Source organism: Triticum dicoccoides, chromosome 5A (assembly GCF_002162155.2).
Source record: "Triticum dicoccoides isolate Atlit2015 ecotype Zavitan chromosome 5A, WEW_v2.0, whole genome shotgun sequence".
Lineage (NCBI taxonomy): Eukaryota > Viridiplantae > Streptophyta > Magnoliopsida > Poales > Poaceae > Triticum > Triticum dicoccoides.
In genome coordinates, this window is record NC_041388.1 from 710,250,242 (window position 1) to 710,257,842 (window position 7,601).

The window sequence follows — 7,601 nt, forward strand, 5'->3', positions numbered from 1 at the left end:
GGCAGGAACGCGTTGCATGTGGCCATCGACAGCGACAAAGTGGACGTGCTCCGGTGCGGTGCCTGCTCAAGTACGTGCGCGGCGTGGAGATTATCAACCGGGTCGACCACGGAGGCAACACGCCGCTTCATCTGGCCGCCTCGTTAAATCGAGCAGCGCTTGGCCTGGTGCTGCTCAAGAACCCCAGGGTGAACCCATGCGTTCTCAACAGGGACGGCCAAACCGCACGGAGCATTACCGAGAGGCATACAGTATCTGAGGATAGCATCACGGTAACGCTCTCCACTAATACTATCAGTTAGTACAAAGTTGATGAGTCACTTAATTTGGGACCAAGGGAGTACATTTTTTCTTCCGCATATCCCACTGTTGTATGTTAGCACTTGCATGTCATGTCTGCATACAGATATATGTATGTAATCATTCATTCCAGCAGGTATACTTCTGAAAGGAGCTAAGAGCATCTCCAACAGGCGCGCCAAACTAGTGCCACGCCGCAAAATCCCCTTTTTAGCGCGTGCGCAACCGGAAGAGCTGCTCCAACGGGCGCGCGAAAACCGCGCGCGCGGCATACGTAGTCCAGCGCGCCGGCCGAAACGCAATCGCGCGCCGCTTATTTGCTGCGCCCGCTCCCGCGTGCTGGACTCTCGCGCGCTCGCTCGCACCTCCCACCCTCCCTCCAGCCGCGCCGCCGCCGCCGACCGCGCCACCCGGCGACCGTTCCGGCGCTTCCCCGGCCTATACCCGCCCCGCGCGCGCTTTCTCCGGCCCCCCTCTAGGCCCGCCGCCCCGCGCGCGTGCTGGTCCACCGACGAACAGCGCCCGCGCGCTCGCTGCCGCTTGGCGCCCGCTAGGTGTTCGACAAAACGCCTAGAAGGTATGTATTGCTCAAAAGCCATGAATTTCGTGCATGTTGATTGTAGTTTTTTATTTATAGCATAGTATTCAACATTGTAGATGAGTTCGTCGTATGATTCTTCCGAAGAAGAATTTGATATGGAAGAGGAGGAGGATCTTGCAATGATCCTAGCTATGCATATTAATAAAAAACCGAAACACGGTGGTTCGGTTATGGGTCGGCAAAAAATTTGGAGGGATAGGATCGATGCCCACAACAGATTGATCGGGCATTATTTTGCGGAGAATCCCACATACCCCGAGTCGTATTTTCGTCGCCGGTTTAGGATGAGCACCGAGTTGTTCAGACGCATTGCAGAGAAACTAGCGAGCCATGACCGCTTTTTCAGCAAAGGAGGAATGCTGCCGGAGAGCTCGGGCATAACACCTTTCAGAAGGTGACAGCCGCGTTGCGTATGTTGGCATACGGTATACCGGCTGATCTAGTTGATGATCACTTGGCTATGGGTGAGAGCCAAGCTATCATGTGTGTCAAGCGCTTCGCAGTCGGAATTGTGCAAGTGTTTGGCGAGGAGTATTTGAGATCTCCCATCGCTGAAGACGTCGCAAGGCTTTTGGCGATGAACAAAGCTCACGGCTTTCCTGGCATGCTTGGCTCAATAGATTGCATGCATTGGAGTTGGAAGAATTGTCCAAAGGCATGGCATGGGCAATTCCACGGCCAAAAAAGGGTTCCACTATAATCCTTGAAGCGGTGGCCGATCAAGAGACTTGGATTTGACATGCATTCTTTGGAATGCCTGGATCTTTGAATGACATCAATGTTGTCAACCGGTCACCACTGATGAGTAAGATTGCAAATGGGGAGTTGCCACCGGTGCAATTTGTAGCAAATGGTCGTATATACAACTATGGCTATTATCTAGCGGATGGCATCTATCCAAAGTGGCAAACCTTTGTCAAGCCGTTGAAAAAGACAGAAGGTAAGAAAGAACTTGATTTCCACAATGGTCAGGCGGCGGCTAGAAAAGATGTGGAGAGAGCTTTTGGGATTTTGCAAGCTCAATTTGCTATTGTGAGAGGACCGGCTAGATTTTGGAATCAGAAAATGCTTTGGTACATCATGCATGCTTGTGTGATCATGCATAACATGATCATCGAGAATGAGCGTGGCCAAGATGTAGACTACTCTCAGTATGAGCTTTTGGGACATCCGGTGCGGGTGCGGCGGAGGGCTGAAAGGGTGGCCCGTTTTGTTGCCTCCTATCATGCCATTCGACGTCCCGCAGCGCATAATGATCTTCAGAAGGATGTCATTGAGGAGTGATGGGCATGGAATGGACGACAAAGAGCATCATGATTTGTGCGTTTAATATTGTATTGTTGAACTATTTGTTGTGTTTATTGCACTATTTGTTGTATTGAACGATAAACTGTTTGTTTGAGTTGTAATAATGAAATTGAACTTTTTATTTTGATTTATTTTTGTTTGTGTTTGATCTTTTTGCTTCTGTTTTGAAATGCATATGTTGTTTGTGTGAGAGTCGCGCGCGCTACATTTTTGCGAGCTGCTGGAGCGGCGCGCGCGCTGCATTTTAGCGCGGCTGCTGTAGCCAGCGCTGCGCGCCGCGCCAAACCAGACGATGGACGCGCGGCAAATCAGTTTTTTGCGCGCGGCGCGTTCGACGCCTGTTAGAGATGCTCTAAAGAAGGAAGAATCCATCAAATACAAGGGGCAGCAGCTGCCCCCTGAAACAAAGGACTTCAGCCAGTACGTACAGCAAAGGATGCATGGGGACGTACACCCTCGTGGCAACTCTCATCGCCACGGTGACCTTCTCTTCCACCTTCACCATGCTTGGCGGGTACGACCAGCAGAACGGTACCGCTCTTCTGGCGCACATGATGACATTCAAAGTGTTCGTCATCGCCAACACCCTCGCAATGCTAACGTCAATCGTCCTTGTCTTTGTCTTCATCTGGGCAAGAAGGGAGCAGCTGGGTCTTAGAGCATCTCCAGCCGTTGGCCCTCCAAGGGGCGTCTAAAAGCGCCGTCTGGGGTAAGCTGGCGCAAAAAATGGCCCTGGGGACGAGTCGGTCCTCAGCCGTCGGCCCCCAGGGCCGCCCCCAGGCGCATATTAAAAAAAAGGACCGTTCGGCGAAGTTATGATAAAAACTAGTTAAATTTCGGCCAAACATGGTAAATTTCGGTGAAATTCGCACATTTTCATTACATTAACTTAATTTAAAAAAGAAAGGGGCTGAAGTCGTCGCCGGCCTTCTCCTCCTTACGCGGGCGCCCCTGCTGGACCCCTGCCCGGCGTCACCATGGCGGATTGGCGGCGGCGCGTCGTCGTTGTCGTCGCTGTCGCATAAGACGACGACCCCGTCTGCATCGCGGCTGCGTCGGCGCTCCTCGAAGCGGCGCAGGGCGGCGCGCTGGCGCTCCTTCTCCTTCTCCCGGCGCGCCTTCTCCATCGCAATAGAGTCCTGGTGCGCCCATTCTAGGACCGCGTCGTCGTCGTCGAACTCCGCCTTCACCGGCGCCAGCCCCGGCTCCGTCTTCGGCTTGACGAAGCGCGGAGGAGCAGACGAGGAGGAGGCGCACCGGCCGCCCTCGTTGATGATGATGCCGACGCTGTGAGTGCGCCGACCGATTGGCGTCTCCGCCGCGGGCTCGGCCTTGACGCCGAGAAGCGCCGGAGAACCGGAGGAGTGGTAAGATGAGCGAGAGGAGGAAGACGAGGAGGAGGCGAACCTCCTTGACGCCCATGCGCGTCGGTGTTGCGACAGGGCGGCCCCCGTCGCAGGATAGGTCAACGGCGGGTTGTTACCGCCGTCGAGGTACGCCAGCACGCCATCCAGCGTGCGGCCGGGGACGCCCCACCACAGGTGGCGCCCCTCGCTGTTCTTCACGCCGCCGACCACCGGCGCGCCGTTGGTGGAGGCCAGGCACTGCTGCTGGCGACGCTGGAAGTACGCCGCCCAAGCCGCGTGATTGCCGGCGGCGTACTGGGGGAGGGAGCGCTCATCGTCGGTCAGGGAGGCGCCCGCGACCTCGACCTCCTCGGCGAAGTACATGGGCTTCGCCACGGCGTCGGGTAACGGAGGAACGGGCACTCCCCCGTCGCTGAGCCGCCACCCCGTCGGCCCGGCGCGCATGTCCGGCGGCGCCGGGATGTTCGCCTGGAACAGGAGCCAGGGTTCCTGTTCGCGGAGCGAACGGCGGCCGGAGCCGTTCACCGCCGCCTCGTTTCCGGGGAAGCGCTATGCCATGGCGACGGGCTCGGCGGTGGTAGAGAGGGAGAGAGAGAGAGGCTGCCGGTGGCGCTCGGGAGAGGAAGACGGAGACGGAGAGAGAGGGGCTGGGCGGCGGCGAGGGGCGAGTCTGGTGTGGGCACCGGCGAGAACCGCCGGCTTTTATAGCCGCTTCGCGCCCGTGTGTACGCGTGCGAGGGAAGGGAGGCGTCGGTGCGCCGTCCCGTGACGCGCCGCCCGTGAGGAATCAATGGCAAGGCTGACCAGCGGCAGCCTTGCCATTGATTCCCCGCGGGAACCGAGGCAGTTGGGGGAAGACGAGCCGCCGTGTCCCTGACGCGGCTGGCCCGCGGCTTTTTCGCGTCAAAACAGTTCGCCCCGGCGCCCCCGGGCTCCCCCCAGCGCGCCGGGTTCGGCCTAGGTCCGCCGGCGCTGTTTTCGGCCCAGGCCGGCGAAAATCGGGCTCCTGGGGACGGATTGGGCCGTTTTTTCGCCGCCGGCGTAAAAAAAATGGCTGAGGAGGCCTTCATGAGGACGCGGCTGGAGATGCCCTTAGGACCCGCCAGGTCGTAGGGTGGAGCCACTGGCTCACAGTCATTGTTGCCTCTCCATGGTCGCGTCCATGACGACTTCTGTCTGCCTTACCGTTGCCGCAACGTCCCTTTGGCTCGCGTGTGTTGTCATTTCAATGGGTTGCAGCACTCCTGTCGTCATGTTTCTCATCTTGGGCAAGGACTTGTTCTCCACGCCTGTGTAGACCTGTATATAGATGCATAGTACGTAGAGAGCGCGTGTAACTAGCTACAACGGATGTTGTTACGCTTGCTGGGATACATCTGATTAACTGTTTTGGAAGCACCTATGCATGGCTCAGGTGCCTGAAATATTTTGGTGCCTCAGTCGATTTTTTGTTTCCACCGCACCGTTGGCCTGCTGCGCATGACACGGGAGGGGAGCCTGCTAGCGCACTACTCCACGCTGGATTTTGCACCATGCACGGGAGGTCCCATCCATGGTCCAGCCGTTCGTTTTGGCGCCGAGATTCCCGCCCGATCGAAATGCCAGGACAAAATATTCTAAAAGCTTTTACCTTCGCACTCCTCTGTAAAATACAGCCCCAACTCTCTCAGATATGCCAAGGAAGTAGGGCTGGAAAAAAGCTCGAAGCTCGCGAGCTAAACGAGTAGCTCGTGACTCGGCTCGAATCGACTCGAACTCGAAGAATAACGAGTCGAGCCGAGCTTTAGTTTAAGATCGTTTATTGACCAAGTTAAACGAGCCAATCTTACGAGTACTCGTGTAACTCGTTAGGTTCGGTACAAAAAATCAGCGACTTCCAATATAAAAAAAGATCAGCCACTTAGCACCCTATGTCCCAGATGCACAACACAAGGCCTAGCCGTTGAAGGCCCAGCCGCCTAGGAGACTCATGCGTTACAAGGAAATTACTATTATTTAGTGATATATATGTTTAATATATACATAATTATTTTTATAATATTTGAGGGTTTATGTTTATATCTTTAACGAGCTTAACAAGCTAAACGAGCCAGCTCGCGAGTTATACAAGTCGAGCCAATCTTGGATTTGAGCTCGTTATAATAATAAGTCGAGTCGAGCTAACTCGTTAACGAAACGAGGTCTAGCGAGTCGAGCCGAGCTGGCTTGACTCGGCTTGAATTCCAGCCCTATAAGGAAGCGTTCATCAGCAAAGATAGAGGAACAGGGGTACGCCGCTCGTGTGGGTCCAGCAACACAAGAGTGATTCCTCTTCACCCATCCACTACCTTGTGCAGAAACATTATTCCGCCATTGCTGTCAGATACCTTCCTCCTCCTCCCATCCTCCACCACGTTTGTGCAAATCTCGGATATTTATCTAGGAAGCAATGTGTTTTCTATCGTTTGATGCCCGAGGACATGAAATAAGTTTTGAAGTGTTCGTGTGTACTCCAACTACTTCGACCAGATTTTGTATTGGAATTCTTTTGAGTTCTGCCCAGATCCAATCCCTGCTGCACTCTTACGGTATTTCGTTTTCTTCTTTTAACTATACTAGCACAATGTCCGTACGTTGCAACGAGAGAACAAAAATCATAACACTCTTTAACCAAGTAGCTAGCCATGGGCTAAATAGAAAAAAAAATGTGGAAATAAATAATATGACTCACCTGATCACAATTTGCCTTTAGTATACTGGAGACACTATCTGGGTAAGATCCCAACCAACACGCAGTGTGTTGCTGTGAGCGACTAAGAGCGGCGAGCTCATGGCCAGCTTGAACTTGCAAACGAGCCACCTCCTTGATCAGTACTTCTATATCTCCCTAGACTAAGGCAGGCTCACTTGACGCAATGAGGTGGCTGCTTAATTACAATGCAGTAAATACATCAGGAGTCATAGAACTTGCACGTGACGGTCAGTTTGGTGCACAAATTTGTAAAATACATGTCTCTAGTCATCAAACTTGCACAAACGTTCATATACGGTCACATTCCATGTACGCGGACGTATCCGTGGTCTATGTGGCATGCCAGCATGGCTAGGGCCCACCGTAAGCCCGCGACGCATGGTAGATCTGCAGACTTTTTCTTTATTTACGTATTATACACTTATTATTTTAACTTATTAAGCCCCTAAAATAAAATTATTTTTTATTTACGTATAAAGCCCCTAAAATAAAATGGAAAAACAAGGGATGGTTCGGTTACGAACTAGGGACGTGCCACTACTAGGCTCGGGATAACAACCACCAAACCGATGATCATTCATGTCTAGGTAGCACAAATAATTTTTATATCATATAAACATGGTCGAAAAATCAATTTTACAAGAAATGTAACCCAGAAAAGGGAGCACCGTGGCTCGACTATGATACCTCGTGATCAATGTTAACTAAGATTACCACCGGGTTTCGAAAACACAACATATCCAAATGGGATAAATATTTTTCATGTTGTTATTCCTTCTTGTTCTATGTAAGAAAAAATATATTATATTTTTGTGTTTGTGATATTTAATAAATGTTTATGTGTTACAAAAAAGGTGTGTGACATTTAAAAAAATGTTTAAACATTGTAAACCACATTTGTGTAATTAAAAATGATACGTTGCATTTTAAAAATGTTCGTGCATTCCAAAAAAACTGATCATGACATTTTTTAAATGCCTATACAATTTATAAAGCTGTTTGTGTAGCTTAAAAATGTTTTGTACCATCCCAAAATGTTAAAAACATAGTTGAAAAAAGTTTCAAAACTTGTATTTGAAAAAAATGTTAATCATATGTTTCAAAAGTATTAAGCATATATTTTTTAAAATACTCCAAACATAGATGTATACTGGAGTATTTAAAATATATATATATATATATATATATATATATATATATATATATATATGTATGTATCATAACATAGATGTATACTGGAGTATTTAAAACATCAAAACATATGTGTATCATATGGAGTATATGTTTCAATACA